At 43.7% G+C, this 16,890-nt stretch overlaps 1 long non-coding RNA gene across 1 annotated transcript in view; it reads right to left on the bottom strand.

The window, feature by feature from the left end:
- The window catches only part of LOC149867973 (uncharacterized), a 354,972-nt gene that overhangs the window by 12,689 nt on the left and 325,393 nt on the right, over positions 1–16,890 (bottom strand). Inside the window, exon 2 of the long non-coding RNA XR_016441136.1 lies at positions 14,727–14,818. This is a non-coding gene — a long non-coding RNA (uncharacterized LOC149867973). The remainder of the gene's footprint in view (positions 1–14,726; positions 14,819–16,890) is intronic.

Below are 16,890 nucleotides of genomic sequence, written 5' to 3'. Positions count from 1 at the left end.
AGCTTGAACCGACTCACAACATGCCTCCAGAAGGAAGCGGAGGAACAAGTGCTGTTGCAGAAGGTCAAGTTTGCAAAGAGGTATATAACAATGAAAGAAGACACACTTGCAAGGGAGGTGTGCCTCTGATTGCTGATAAACTCTCCCCTGACTTTTGTTGTACCCAGTGGCTAAAGATATCCAGCAAAATCACTCCCTCTCCTACTGTGTAGTGCAGTTAGCACTCAAAATGTCTTCCAAACACTGATGAATCTGGATTGGCTGTGTTCAACAACAGGTCCTCATTCCAAGCCTTTGGGAGTGGCATTGTGCAGATCTTTTGTATGCTGGGGACACAGCAGATACATAATGGCACAGAGCTTGCATGGTAGAAGTGGTTCATCCCTTTTTAAAGGTCATCTTGCCTGGCCTGACTGCCCATCTCTTGAGCTTGGAGAAGCCTGTGAAAAGGTCTGTACATGGAGGCCAAGGCTGAGTCGAAATATAAAGGATCCAACTGCTTGGATAACCATAGAGCTCTTTCCTGCTTTAAAGACACACCCAGCAAATCAGACACAGACTGCGCTTGGCTCTTCACGTGATCTCCTGTGCTGTCTTCATACATAACAAAGACATAATGCTACAGCTTTTCCCCCTTATGTCTTTTTGCAGCTGTCATCACCTTATGCCAATACTCAAACATTGTGAGTGTTTCTGAGCCAAAAAGCTCTACTCTGATGAGCCTGGTTATCTCAGCTCAAAGGCTCTCAAAGTCTGGATTAGCCAAAATGTGTGACACACACCGTGAGTCCAGCCATCTGACTTGTACCTATTTATGCTTTTCTTTTAACGAAGCCTTGCCATTATAATTTCCTTCCAGACTTTTTCAGCTCAGTAAACTTTAAGCAGCGTGACCCACTGTGTAAACCCAAATGGTATCAAAACAGATTAGGTAGGGGGCCAAATAATACCCTATTTAGAGAATGCATAAAAGGCATGGATATTCATCTATCATTTTGGTTTAATCTTTTAACATGGAAGAAAGCAGTTTGGAGGAGCTCAATATCACATGACAGTCCTAAAGGAAGGCTCATAGCTGAAACCAATCTATTTATGTAAGAAGAGCACTGAGAAAGAAAATAAAGAAAACCACATCTACGTTGCATATTGTCAGAACCTGTACATTAGGAAGAAAGGGAATTTAAATAGCTGGCTTATTCACCTTACATATTCAAATTCTATTTTTATTCCTATTGCTTATGTACAAATCGGAGCTTATAACTGGCCCTTAGCTATACATCAAGAGTTTCTTTACACCAGTCGTTCTCAAACTTTTTAGACTCAAGGATACCTTCATTAGACTCAAGGCCACCCCCACAATAGTCTCCGTCGGAAAAGGCCAGCTCTTAGCTTTCGCTTGTATTGGCTGCAGAAAAATAATAGAGCAATGTTTTTGTTGCAAGAACTCAGAAAGGCCACAATAGGGCAGAAAAGTTTTGCTATTATGGATTCCTATTTGAATACTCTGGGTTTATCTCATGAATCACATGTTCATATAGCACATCACCCTTAAAAGAATGACACCCTGGTTGAGAATCACGGCATTACATTGTGAATCAATATATTACCTGTCTTTCTGCGGTCCATCCTTAGATAGGATAAAAGCCTACTACTGCTATCAGTAAACAGAGTTATTCTTTTAGTACAAGAAGGAGAGGTCTATGCAAAGGTCCACCTTCAGTTTTCACTGCTAACACCAGGCAGGTTCCCTGATGGGTAAGTAGAGTCCTAAATTAAGGGTTGTCACAATGGATTGAAATCCCTTAGCCCATTTTGCTCATACTGGGGTGAACACAGTATAAAAGTGAAGCAGTCTTACTGATAGAGCAGATTTCATTTTAAGGCAGAAAAATATTTAAGATCACCTCACTTCAGTATTTCACAGACAGCCCTTGTTTCATATTTTATTATCATCTCCTGGCTGTAACCATTGTGGTTGTTAGCAGAATAGGGACTGGCTAATTTAGAGGTCGTACTTATCTTTTTCAACTCAGGTATCTGAAATTAGGTACTGCCCCGATTTTCAGAATTACTGAGCAACTGCTACACCCACTAAAGTCAACAAAAGAAATGAATACCCTCAGCATCTCTGAATACAGGACCATTTTTATTTAGTTGACTAATTCTGGCCATCCCAGGTTGAAAATTTTGGACCTTGTTCCATTTGTAGTCTTCCATGACAGGAGTACTATGGGACTGACAATGCTGTGGACCTCCTTGTTAAAGGAAATCAAACTGTTCCTAATTTTGGTGGTGTTTCATAGCACAAACTGTACAGTTCACCCTCCTGTGAGAGCAAAGGCTAAAGTGTGAATGAGAAATTATGACAAAGTGAAGTATAAACAGCTCAGATAACACAAGCCCAAGAACCGTAAAAGAGGTGGCTGAGGAAATCTTTAGCCTGTTGAATATAATTTTTATTAAATACTGGAATACTGAGAATGTTCCAGAATTTCAGGAGGACTTGGGTAACTATAGGCCAATATCAATCTAGGATTGATAAGGGGAAAAACTAGTATGAGAACAAGGAATTAAATCTTATAATATCATTATTATTGATCTGCATGGCTTTACAGAAAATATGCCTTGTCAAACAAGTCCGAGGCCATTCATTGAAACAGTCCTGGATCCAAGATGTCACATATGGATTACTGAGACTCATCCAGTCTTCTGACTACTACCCCATGCCATGTTGCTCATTCATGTGGGCACCAATGATACTGCCAGGTGAGACCCTGAGCAGATTAAAAGTGACTACAGGGCTCTGGGTGCCGGGGTAGCAGCAGAGTAAGGATCATGGACTTCAGAAAAGCAGACTTGGGCTTGCTCAGAGAACTCATGGGCAGGTTCCCCTGGGAAGCCAGTCTGAGGGAGAGAAGTCCAAGAGAGTTGGTTGTACTTTAAAGAAGCCTTACTGAGAGTGCAGGAACAAATCATCCCAATGCGCAGGAAGACTAGCAAGTATGGCAGATGACCAGCTTGGCTTAGCAGGGAACTCTTCAGTAACATAAATTATAAAAAGGAAGCTTATAAGAAGTGAAAACTTGTACAAATAACTAGGGAAGAATATCAGAGCATTGTTCAGGCATGCAGGGATGAAGTCAGGAAGGACAAAGTGCAATAGGAGTTGCATCTAGCAAGGAACATGAAGGGTAACAAGAAGGGTTTGTATAAGTACGTTGGTAGCAAGAGGAAGATCAGAGAAAGTGTGGGTCCCTTACTGAACGGAGGAGACAATCTTGTGACAGAGGATGCAGAAAAAGCTGAAGCGCTCAATGTCTTCTTTGCCTTCAAGGTCAGCTCCCAGACCACTGCATCAGGTAGCACAGTTTGGGGAGGAGGTGACCAGCCAACAGTGGTGAAAGAGCAGTTTAGGGAATATTTAACTGATGAGATTGCAGAGCCATCGGCTATCATCTTTGAAAACTCATGGCAATCAGGAGAGGTCCTGCGTGATTGGAAAAGGGCAAACATAGTTCCCCTATTTAAGAAAGGAACAAAGGAGGATTTGGGGAACTACAGATCAGTCAGCGTCACCTCAGTCCCTGGAAAGTCATGGAGCAGGTCCTCAAGGAATCCATTTCTAAGCACTTGGAGGAGAAAAAGGTGATCAGGAATAGTCAGCATGGATTCACCAGGGGCAAGTCATGCCTGACCAACCTGATGATCTCCTATGATGAGGTTCCTGGCTGTATGGATTCAGGGAGACAAGTGAATGTGATATACCTTGATATACCTCAGTGTACTTCCTCAGCGTATGAGAGAGAATGCTGTAGGAGACCATATCAAAAGCCTTGCTAAAATCAAATTGGATCACATCCACTGGTCTTCTTGCATTTGTAGAGCCAGTCACCTCATCAAAGAAGCTAAGCCAAGCTGGATGAGTGAACTGTAAGGTGAGTAGAAAACTGTCTGGAGCATTGGACTCAGAGGGTCATAATCAATGTTTAGTTGGCAGCCGATATCAAGTGGATGCCCCAGGGGTTTGTCCTGTGACTGGTTTTGTTCAGCATCTTTGTCAACGACGGCATAGAGTGCACCCTCAGCAAGTCCGCAGATGACACCAAGCCAGGGGGAGTAGTAGATACACTGGAGGGTAGGGCTGGGATTCAGAGTGACCTAGACAAATTGGAGGACTGGACTAAAAGGAATCTCATGAGGTTCAACAAGGAGAAGTGCAACAGAACAACCCCATGCACTGGTACAAGCTGGGGGCTGACTGGCTGGGCAGCAGCTCTGCAGAAAAAGACCTGGGGGGTGACAGAGGACAATAAGCTGGATATGAGCCAACAGTGTGACCTTGTTGCCAAGGAGGCTAACGGCACCTTGGGCTGCATTGGTAGGAGTGTTGCCAGCAAGTCAAGGGAAGTGATTTGGTAAGGCCACATCTGAAGTCCTGTGTTCAGTTTTGGGCCCCCACTACAGAAAGGATGTGGACAAGTTGGAGAGGGTCCAGTGGAGGACAACAAAAATGGTCTGGGGGATGGGGGACATGACTTGTGAGGAAAGACTGAGGGAACTGGGCTTATTTAGTCTAGAGAAGAGGAGACTGAGGCAGGATTTAATAGCAGCCTTCAACTATCTGAAGGGGGTTCCAAAGAGGACGGAGCTGGACTGCTCTCCCTGGTGGCAGATGACAGAACAAGGAGCAACTGTCTCAAGTTGCTGCAAGGGAAGTTTAGGTTAGATATTAGGAAGAATTTTCTTACTAGGAGCCATAGGCAATGCATAGGGGAGGTACGGGGAGCACATGCCCCCCTTGAGTTTGGGTGTTGCTGGCCAGAGAGTGGGAGGCAATGGTGATGCACCCCCCTGAGATTGTGGGCATGCTGAGAGAAGCACCAGTGGCACTTCTGTGTTTGCTGCTGGCACTTCTGTCAGCGGTGGCCATCAGCCACAGGTGCCTCCCGCGTATCAGGAGGCAACAGTCACTCATGCTAGGAAGGTAGTAAAGCACTGGAACAAGTTACCCAGAGAGGTGGTGCAATATCCATTCTTGGAGGTTTTCAAGATCTGGCTAAACAGAGCTTTGGCTGGGATGAGCTACTTGGGGATGGTCCTTCCTGGAGCAGGGGTTAGACTAGATGTGACCTCCTGAGGTCCCCTTCTAACTCTAATTTTCTATGACTATATGATTCTGTGATTCAGAGTTTGGTCAATAAATACAATTGCATAGATGTAATAGAGCTGCTAATGAAGAACATTCTAATTAAGAACTCTCTCTGTATTATCAGCTACACACTACCTAAATTACAGGTGTCAACAATTAGTTGTCCGTAAGGGAATTGTTATCACAAAAGTGGGTTTAATGGAGTTCAAAAGGGATCAGTCGTATGTATGAAATGATTCAACTTTTTCACCAATGAGCTGAAATTAAACCTAAAACCATGACTTGCCAGTCATACGTAGACTAGAATGGCTATGAATGATAATGAACAGTGCAATCTAGATCTTTTGGTAAGAATGTTTTGGTTGGTCTAATAAAAGATATCACATCTACTCAAAGAACCTTGTCTGCCTTCATCAAATAAAGCATGTTTCAATTGTGGGCTGAGATTGTGCCCAGTCTGAAGATTGTTGGCTCAGCCTTGGGAGATGGTCGGCTGAGCTGCTTGATGGTTCAGTGGGTGGGAAAGTGGCTACAGGGCAGGACCCAGATAGTTCTCATGAATGGATCTGTGTTGTCCTGGTGTAAAGTGGCCAATGGTGTCCCTCAGGGGTCTTTTCAACATCATTTCATGATTTGGGTGGGGCAGTAAAAAGCTCACTGGCCAAGTTCACAGTCAACATCAAGTTATGGGGCAGTATGGCCACACCAGCAGATAGGTTTCAGATAAAGGCAGACCTGGACAGACTAGAGAGTTGGGCAGACCAGAACCAGATGAAGTTTAACACTTCCAAGTGTAAGGTGCTCCATCTGGGAGCAAATAACCCTCAACATACATACAGGCTTGGAGGCAACAGCCTGTCTTGCATCATGGCTGAAAGGGACCGAGGGGTAATGACTGACCATTGCATGAACATGAGTCATCAGTGAGATGTGGTGGCAGCAGGGTAAACAACACACTGGCCTGCATCAACCAATGCATCTCATGTAAAACTAAGGGAGTGGTACTCCTGCTGTATCCAACACTGGTGAGACTGGAGCTGGAGTACTGCATCCAGTTCTGGGCGCCGCACGTCAACAAGGACATGGAAAAACTTGAGAGGGTCCAGAGCAGAGCCACCATATGATCAGGGGACTTGCAAGATGAGCCATACAAGGAAAGGCTGGGGGACCTGGGCCTCTTTAGCTGAAAGAAGAGAAGGTTGAGAGGGGACTTGATAGCGGCTTACTGCTGTATCGGGAGTGTATCAGGAGCTCAGTGAACAACTGTTCACTAGGGCACCTCTGGGGAAGACCAGGACCAATGGATATAAATGCCTAGAAGGTCACTTCAGGCTTAATACCAGGAAAAACTCCTTCACGGTCAGGGTGTCCAGACTGTGGAATTAACTCCCTCCAGAGGTAGTGCAGTCACCTACCCTGGAGATTTTCAAGAGGAGACTGGACAATCATCTTGCTGGGGTCACTTGACCCCAGTTGTCTTCTTGCCTACAGCGGGGGTGGGAGTGGGGCTGGACCTGATGATCTGCTAAGGTCCCTTTCATGCCCCAACAATCTATGACTCTATGATGTATGAATACAGCCACATGCTACATCTAGTAAGAAGGAATATAGGATGTACTTACTGTATAGGGTAATAAATCTAAGGAAAGTTTTGGAAAGGAGTCATTAAGCTGCCCACCATGAATTCCCAGAACCATGTGACAAAAAGTGGTAAGATGATCCTCAGATGAGTAGTGAGCAGCAATAGAGAAATGACTTTACCTCTATACACAACGTCAGTGAGGCTGGTATTGGAGTACAACATCCAGTTCTGAAGTTCACATTTTGAGGGGGATACTGAAAAATGGATTAGGCTCAGAAGCAAAAATGATTTGAAGGCTGAACAAAATGCCTTAAAGTGAGTAACTGGTAGTTCCTTGTAATACTCAGCCTGTTAGTTTATCAAAAAGGAGAGGTAACTTCCCCAGCAGGAATGTCTTTGTAGGTTTCTTTCTCCAGCAAAGAAAGTCATAATAAGAGGCAATGACTGAAAGCTAAAACCAGACAATTTGAATGAGAAAGAAAACCTGGTAAGGGTGATAAACCACTGGAACAAGCTACCAAAGAAAGCGAGATATCAAGATACCTCTTGATATCTTTAAATCAAGACTGGAGGCCTATCTGGAAGGTGTCCTTTGGCCAAACACAAACTATTGGGCTCAGTATAAGAGTAACTGGGTTAAATATAATGGTCTGTGATAGAGATGATCTAAAGTTATGGGATTTCATAATTTCTGATGGCTTTAAACCTTATGGCCACATACTGCACATTCAGCTGTTCTCTGCACTGCAAGGGAGCAGCATGGGGTTGCGGGGGTGGGGTTGGTGCATGCAGGGGCAGTGTGTGCCACACAAAACCAGAGACTGGCCAGCAGGAGCCATGCTATGGCTGCCAGCCAGGCTCTGAGCAGCAGGATCACCACTGCTGCAGCCCCGGGCGGCTCCCAGGATCCCAGGTAAGGCTGCTGGGACCATCCCAGTGCTGGCCCTAGCTTTTTCTATCCTGCCTGGGGTAACCTGCCACCTGCCAGAGCATGCGTGACACAGGCATTCTCTGGGGACAAATAGCAGTGCCACAAATAGCAATATCCATTCTTGGAGGTTTTCAAGATCTGGCTAAACAGAGCTTTGGCTGGGATGAGCTACTTGGGGATGGTCCTTCCTGGAGCAGGGGTTAGACTAGATGTGACCTCCTGAGGTCCCCTTCTAACTCTAATTTTCTATGACTATATGATTCTGTGATTCAGAGTTTGGTCAATAAATACAATTGCATAGATGTAATAGAGCTGCTAATGAAGAACATTCTAATTAAGAACTCTCTCTGTATTATCAGCTACACACTACCTAAATTACAGGTGTCAACAATTAGTTGTCCGTAAGGGAATTGTTATCACAAAAGTGGGTTTAATGGAGTTCAAAAGGGATCAGTCGTATGTATGAAATGATTCAACTTTTTCACCAATGAGCTGAAATTAAACCTAAAACCATGACTTGCCAGTCATACGTAGACTAGAATGGCTATGAATGATAATGAACAGTGCAATCTAGATCTTTTGGTAAGAATGTTTTGGTTGGTCTAATAAAAGATATCACATCTACTCAAAGAACCTTGTCTGCCTTCATCAAATAAAGCATGTTTCAATTGTGGGCTGAGATTGTGCCCAGTCTGAAGATTGTTGGCTCAGCCTTGGGAGATGGTCGGCTGAGCTGCTTGATGGTTCAGTGGGTGGGAAAGTGGCTACAGGGCAGGACCCAGATAGTTCTCATGAATGGATCTGTGTTGTCCTGGTGTAAAGTGGCCAATGGTGTCCCTCAGGGGTCTTTTCAACATCATTTCATGATTTGGGTGGGGCAGTAAAAAGCTCACTGGCCAAGTTCACAGTCAACATCAAGTTATGGGGCAGTATGGCCACACCAGCAGATAGGTTTCAGATAAAGGCAGACCTGGACAGACTAGAGAGTTGGGCAGACCAGAACCAGATGAAGTTTAACACTTCCAAGTGTAAGGTGCTCCATCTGGGAGCAAATAACCCTCAACATACATACAGGCTTGGAGGCAACAGCCTGTCTTGCATCATGGCTGAAAGGGACCGAGGGGTAATGACTGACCATTGCATGAACATGAGTCATCAGTGAGATGTGGTGGCAGCAGGGTAAACAACACACTGGCCTGCATCAACCAATGCATCTCATGTAAAACTAAGGGAGTGGTACTCCTGCTGTATCCAACACTGGTGAGACTGGAGCTGGAGTACTGCATCCAGTTCTGGGTGCCGCACGTCAACAAGGACATGGAAAAACTTGAGAGGGTCCAGAGCAGAGCCACCATATGATCAGGGGACTTGCAAGATGAGCCATACAAGGAAAGGCTGGGGGACCTGGGCCTCTTTAGCTGAAAGAAGAGAAGGTTGAGAGGGGACTTGATAGCGGCTTACTGCTGTATCGGGAGTGTATCAGGAGCTCAGTGAACAACTGTTCACTAGGGCACCTCTGGGGAAGACCAGGACCAATGGATATAAATGCCTAGAAGGTCACTTCAGGCTTAATACCAGGAAAAACTCCTTCACGGTCAGGGTGTCCAGACTGTGGAATTAACTCCCTCCAGAGGTAGTGCAGTCACCTACCCTGGAGATTTTCAAGAGGAGACTGGACAATCATCTTGCTGGGGTCACTTGACCCCAGTTGTCTTCTTGCCTACAGCGGGGGTGGGAGTGGGGCTGGACCTGATGATCTGCTAAGGTCCCTTTCATGCCCCAACAATCTATGACTCTATGATGTATGAATACAGCCACATGCTACATCTAGTAAGAAGGAATATAGGATGTACTTACTGTATAGGGTAATAAATCTAAGGAAAGTTTTGGAAAGGAGTCATTAAGCTGCCCACCATGAATTCCCAGAACCATGTGACAAAAAGTGGTAAGATGATCCTCAGATGAGTAGTGAGCAGCAATAGAGAAATGACTTTACCTCTATACACAACGTCAGTGAGGCTGGTATTGGAGTACAACATCCAGTTCTGAAGTTCACATTTTGAGGGGGATACTGAAAAATGGATTAGGCTCAGAAGCAAAAATGATTTGAAGGCTGAACAAAATGCCTTAAAGTGAGTAACTGGTAGTTCCTTGTAATACTCAGCCTGTTAGTTTATCAAAAAGGAGAGGTAACTTCCCCAGCAGGAATGTCTTTGTAGGTTTCTTTCTCCAGCAAAGAAAGTCATAATAAGAGGCAATGACTGAAAGCTAAAACCAGACAATTTGAATGAGAAAGAAAACCTGGTAAGGGTGATAAACCACTGGAACAAGCTACCAAAGAAAGCGAGATATCAAGATACCTCTTGATATCTTTAAATCAAGACTGGAGGCCTATCTGGAAGGTGTCCTTTGGCCAAACACAAACTATTGGGCTCAGTATAAGAGTAACTGGGTTAAATATAATGGTCTGTGATAGAGATGATCTAAAGTTATGGGATTTCATAATTTCTGATGGCTTTAAACCTTATGGCCACATACTGCACATTCAGCTGTTCTCTGCACTGCAAGGGAGCAGCATGGGGTTGCGGGGGTGGGGTTGGTGCATGCAGGGGCAGTGTGTGCCACACAAAACCAGAGACTGGCCAGCAGGAGCCATGCTATGGCTGCCAGCCAGGCTCTGAGCAGCAGGATCACCACTGCTGCAGCCCCGGGCGGCTCCCAGGATCCCAGGTAAGGCTGCTGGGACCATCCCAGTGCTGGCCCTAGCTTTTTCTATCCTGCCTGGGGTAACCTGCCACCTGCCAGAGCATGCGTGACACAGGCATTCTCTGGGGACAAATAGCAGTGCCACAAGGTGTGCCACCGCTAGTTATCTCTGGGGAACCAAACATCTACACTCATTTGGATGCAGCCTATGAGTCCAGAGAAAACCGGTTTTTGAAAGTAGGGCGCTCATAAAGAAATACAGGACATCAGGGACAACAGGTGCCCCATCCCCTATCAGTGGTACTGCTGCAGGCAATGGCAGAAGTCGGCGGGCAATGGCATGAGCGCAGCCTGGCAGGGAGGTAGAGCTGCCTGATGTACCATGATACTACATTTCCTTGCTGGACTATGCCCCATGCCCCTGCAATTTTGGGATGCGCATTTTAATTTGGACTGACTGACCAGGACCAGTCTTCAAAATCTAGGGATGTCCCAGGCAAACCAGGACATATGGTCACTCTATAAATAAAATTATGGATATGATTGGACAATACTGATACCAGATACTGCAGTTATAGGGCAATTAATGATACAAAGAAAAATGATAGGAGTCCCACATTATTTGTTTTGGGCACAGCTGGCTTTCATGAATATGCTTGGCAATCAAGTGCTGTATAAAGTATTTTTGCATGACATATAGGGTTATTGCATTGGCTAGCCTCTTTTTAAAAATCTCTTTTGCATGTCTGAACTCTGGGAAAGGTGTGGTTTCTTTCGAAGAGGAATTAAATCTAAGAAGGCAGCACATTGTGGTTGAATAGGTTTCCATTGCCACTTTGCAGTGGGGTTAGGGAACTGCCTTGCTAATTCCTCTCTTAGCTCAGCCTGTGCTTTGTAATTATGTCACTAGCAAATTATATTTAATGAGCTGAAAAGAATATTTTAGCATGCCTCTTATCAGCTCATGGTTTACTGCAAATACCGATGTTTTATGATAGAGGTGTTTTTATTGTTGAATTTTCTCTTGGACTCTTATTTGATTTAAGTAATGAATTCTGGTCCATTTATTTATTTACTTATTTTAGAACCATCTAACAAGGTTTACAAGAACTATGTGTCATGGTGCAGGTATCTTAACTAATTCAAAGAGGTAAACTGCAAGTCTGATGAACTTCAGCATGTTAATTATACTCAATTCATATACAAATACAACCTGCAATGTATTATTATTTTCATTATAGTAGTGGTCCCCATGAAGATGAGAACACTAGGTCTGTGCGAAGCTTTGGTCTCTGATCTGATTCGGCGGAGATTCGGCCTGATTCAGTGGCTGAATCTCTGAATCTGAATCTGAATTGAATCAGAGGATGCTTTAATCTCTCCAAATTGAATCGGAACCCCCTGAATTGGTCTGGAGAGATGCGGGAAGATTTTCATAGATTTCATAGACATTAGGGCTGGAAGGGACCTTGGAAGATCATGGAGTCCAGCCCCCTGCCCCAGGGCAGGACTGTTTCACCTTGTCATCCTTTGGGGTGCTCTGGTGAACAGGCATTCCCCCAGATCCTGATGTAAACCCCTTATATACTTATAGGCAGCTACCTGGTCCCCCCTGAGCCTGTGCTTTTCCAGGCTGAAGAGTCCCATAGCTCTCATCCTATCATCATAAGGCCTGTTTTCTTGCCCTCTGATCATGCACGTGGCTCTCCTTTGGTCTGTCTCAAGCTTATCCACATCCTTTTAAAATTGTGGAGCCCAGAATTGGGTGCAGTACAGCTACAGCCTCACCATTATTGATAATATGCAAATCTTTTACTGAGAACCCAACTTTTTTACTCATACTTGTTTTTACTGATAGATAGATAATGTAAATGTAACTCTTCTCCTAGTGTCTGTCCTGCTGCTAGGCCCCACTAGAAAAATTGGTTGAAATTTGGAGATTTAGAAGAAAAAAATAGGAAAAAAATGTAAAAGTTTGGTTGTCAGTAAAAAATTTGAGGTAAAAAAACCCCTGGGTTGACAAAATTGTTTAATTGCAGCAATAGCTTTACACCATGCTATCCCATCTCCCAACCCACCCCCCGTTCCCTGGGATTCCCTGCTTATCCCCATTCTCTGATGGCCCCGACTGCACCCTGAGCCATGCTTCATATATTCCATAGATTTCTAGGGTCAGAAGGGACCTATTCAGTCATCGAGTCTGACCCCTTGCTTTGGGCAGATTCCCTCCCCTCCCACACAAGCCTTGCCCTGCCAGCCCTGCTCTTTCTATCCTGGCATGGATCCCCCAAGCAGCACACCTGCAGTCCAGCAGTATTATAGGTAGCCAATAGGACTCAGCAGCAGCCAAAGCCCATGGATGGGTGAGGGAAGGGGGCAGCATTGCAAAGCCCTGGGAAGAGGTTCCTTCAGGGTGCTGTCTTCCTGCACTGACACCAAGCGGCGCTTGTGGACTTTGTCTGTGCTTCAACACTGTTCAACTGCTTCAAAGCTTCAATCAGCTCTGGCTGCTTAGAATTTTTACAGACAGCTCAAGTTTTTTGTCAGTGTTATGGACAGCCTTTTTTAGCTGGTTTTATTTTTTATTATTATTACTATTTTTACAGATAGCCCATAAATTTATAGACAGCTGATAGTGCTACTTACAAGCTGCCAAAACCCACCCAAACATGCTGTGACTAAGAGCAGCTTTCAGCTTTTGAGAAGACAGTTTCCCCTCTTCTGACACAACTTCCTCTTTCTAGCAGCATTGTTCTCCCTTGATGGAGTAGCAGCAGATATTCAAGGCTTTGCAGTCTGAGAAAATCAGTGACTTGAAGTCTCGGCATACTTGAAGCATGCCTTGCTGTATGTATACATCAGTACCATCTTGCAATGGGATAATCAAACAGTTTGCAATTCCTTTGCCTAGGACTTTCAGTCGAGCACCAACATCCAGTTCTCAGAGAACTACTTTGCTTCCTAAGTGGCACCAGTGAGAGCTTAAGGCAGAAACCGTGCTCTCCTGTTGCTCCTATAGTAAGATTGTTCATAATGCTGTTTATACACAAAACACTGCACACTCCAAAACTCACATCAGCCCAGCAAGTCTTCCCAAGATACAAAACATCCTCATGCACTAAAAAAATGAACTTGCAAGACTAGGTTCAACAGCACCACCCAGCTAGCTGGCCACAAGAATATGCTTCCAAAACAGGCAATTCCTTATACTCCCCATGCATATACCAATGAATGTCGCGCCTCACCCTTGGATTACCATAACAGAAGACACTTTCTAGTATCATGCTTCTGACATTGGCCAATGTTATATAGTCTACAGATGGCAAAAAAAAAAATCTGCATAGAACGGCTAAGCAATTATGTGAAAATGTATCAGCTGATGCCAGCTGTTGATTTGGTAAAGATTATAATTTAATTTTTATTTCAGCTAATGTACACTAGCTGCAGATGCTATTGTCATGCGGCACATATAACTGCCTAATCTATGTGCTCTCCTCTGTATCAAATATTTTCCTCAGTCCTAGTCTATGGCCATGATTTCTACAGGCTAATTATATATGGCAGTGAAAAATATTTCCTTTGATGTTTTAAAACACATACACTCAAAGGAATATAGGTTGGAGATAAGCAGTTTTACTTAGTAGGAAAGAATCCCATCTGTGTGGGGGTATATACATATATACTTGAGAGGTCATTTATTTATACAGTTAAAGCAGGAAAAATAATAGTGGCTCTCAGTTTTTATCTTTGGACGTGGTATAATATATGCCAAACCAAATGTGTAGCTCATCCATCTTTAATAGCTTTCTTTGTGCCATATAGCTGCACAGCAGCTGCTTTGTCAAATGACCAAGAAATTAGTGTTTGGCAAAACAGTGGTTTTCATCAGCATATGACCTTAAGATAACATTTACATTTCAGGAGATGCTGCTCCAGTCAGAACAGAACTGCAGGGCAAACTTACGTCTCTGGATACTCACAGTGGCATCAGACAGAAAAGCTAATAAACTGCATAGATTAGTACAGTTTTATTTTTCATAAACCTGTGAACATGTTCAGCAGTGACAAATTGCTCCCATGTCTTTAAATGAATAAATAAAAACCAAGATTGTTCTGAAGCTCATAAGCGAGGTGGAATTCATTTAACTCGTTACCATTTAAATGATACATGGAACGGGATAAACTCTTTGGGAAAACAATGTGCCTTTTTAGGGTGCTAGAACAGTGGATAATACATAGGCGGGGGCTTCAAGATTTTGATGATTGGATTCAGATGTATTCAAGGAAATTAATTTTTCCAAAAGGCCTCTTTGGTTACTAGCAGGTATAGCAATCATGCTTAAAGTGTTTTGACTCACAGTTAGGGTCTGTCAGACAGGATTTACTGGCAGGTTTATCCTTGGGTACCTGAAATCCAGTGAATTCAGTTGGGTGTTTTCAGCAGGTTAGACTGCCAAGAAATACAAAGTAAAAAACCCCATCATGTTTAGGAGAATCATTTTGCTCTTGCATTTTTGGTAAAAACAATTTGTTTCCCACCTTTTCATTGGGTCACTCTTCTATGATCCTAACCATAAGAAGAAGCTGAGCTTCTGGGGTTGTTTTTTTTAAAGTGGGGGTGGGAAGTTTCTTTATGGCTTCGGCCATGGAGAACAAAAAAGGTCATATCGTCAGAGCTTCAGGCTAGGTGTAAAAAAGTTCACAATGAGTTTAGAACTTGGGGGGAAGGGGCAAGAGAAAATAAGTGAAAAAAATATTTGTGTTTGTTTTACTCTGTGATTACAACCGTGTGCCCGGTTTTTCCTCAACCAGGAGCCAGTTGTAAATTTTACCGGTGTGACGTTTACAGACACGCTGCGCTCACTTCATTTTGAACTTGATGCTCAGTCTAAATAATTCAACAGTCTCTCCAGCTTCCAAAGGGCTCTTGCCACCAGTGTCAAGTGAGCCCAAGACCACTGTTGTTTCTGGTTGAAGCCATGGGAAACATGCATCTTTTGCAATGTTTTACCTAAAGCTGATGTGAAGCGGCACTATTCAGATTTATATTTGAGACACTTCTGAGAAGTAGGATGTTTGGGTAGATGGTTTGGTATAATGTCTAGGTTTTTTTTATTTATTTTGCTTGAAACTCAATGTGAAAACAAAAGGGTTCATAGTTCACACATGCTGAAAGGAGAGATAGGGTGAATGTATGTGTTACACTTCGACTATACTAAGGGCACGGAAAATGTGAGCATCCACATGTTAAAGCTCCTTATTTTGTGCTAAGTGCTCGCTCAGGGTCTCAAAGTTACACTGCTTCAGGCAAAGTTTAATTCTGGGCCATGCTACCCAATTTGTATTAGGATAACTTGCGTCTGCTCCACAGAAACAAAAGCAGTAATTCGCAGCCCTCCAGTATCCCAGGATGCACTTCTCCCAGAACTCTTTCCCCCCAATGTTGGGATGGAGCCCGGATGTCCTGGCTGTAATGCACTTGAATTATTGTACTCATGGGTGTAACCCCACTGTATTCAGAACTATTCCCCTGCATAAAGTAGCTGTTGCGTTTTCAAGAATAAGCCCCAAGTTTCTTGAGTTTCAAAAGAGCTCTTCCTCTGCCACATGCAAGGCCTGTTTAGCAAAAACAGATATCATCAACATACACAAATATACATAGATTGAGCAGAAAACTGGTAGCCTTGCCTGCACAAATTGGGTGCCTTGTGTTAAAAGTACACAGTGGCTTTTACAAGACAAGTTTAGGTATGGACCCAGTAAAAAAAATTGCCATCTTATTTTAGTCTTGATGTGTTGAACAGAATTAAAAAAAAATAAAAACACTAGAAAGGAAATAGGGTGAGAGAAGATAATAGTTGCATGGGAGTAAGACATAGTCAGATATTGGGGATCTCAAAATCTTATTTTAATGAACGAAATAATGATTTAGTACATGAGTGCTGAGGGAGAGGTGAAGAGAAACATCTCCAATACTGTACCAATGGAGGAAGCATTTTCTTTTTGGGCTGGGTACCAATAAGAAAAGTGTTTGGGAATAAGTTCGTTACTAAGATAGGTTTCTGGGAATGGGCCATTTTCTTAACATAAAGCATTCTCAAGGCAGGGAGGCTTGGGCTGATCTTGGTAAGATTGGCTAGAAGGGGATGTTTGTATTATGGGGGTCTCTTCCTCCATAATCCAGCTCCTCAGGAACTTCACTGGCTGTTCTCTGGTTTCTGGGGCAGTATAAAGGTGTATGAGACATGCATGCAGAGGGTGCTCCCACCAAGTCGGTCTCTGTGAAAGGCTTCAGTGAATTTTTGAGTTCATTTTTACCTTCTCCCTGTTTCTTTGAAAGGCCCAAAATTTGTCGACACATGTAAGGCTCCACGCAAAGGTCTTCTCTCTCGGGAGTGAGTGAGGTGGCTGAGCCTGGGTTGCCTTTGGGGACTACAGCATGTCAAGGAAGATTTTGATCGGTGAGTCTACAGTACTTTTTACTGCCTGTGGGTTGGGCATATGCAAATGTGTGCTGCTATT

Source organism: Crocodylus siamensis, chromosome 3 (assembly GCF_052110815.1).
Source record: "Crocodylus siamensis isolate JL-2025a chromosome 3, ASM5211081v1, whole genome shotgun sequence".
In the NCBI taxonomy this organism is placed as follows: Eukaryota; Metazoa; Chordata; order Crocodylia; family Crocodylidae; genus Crocodylus; species Crocodylus siamensis.
This window is presented reverse-complemented; position numbering and strand designations above follow the sequence as displayed.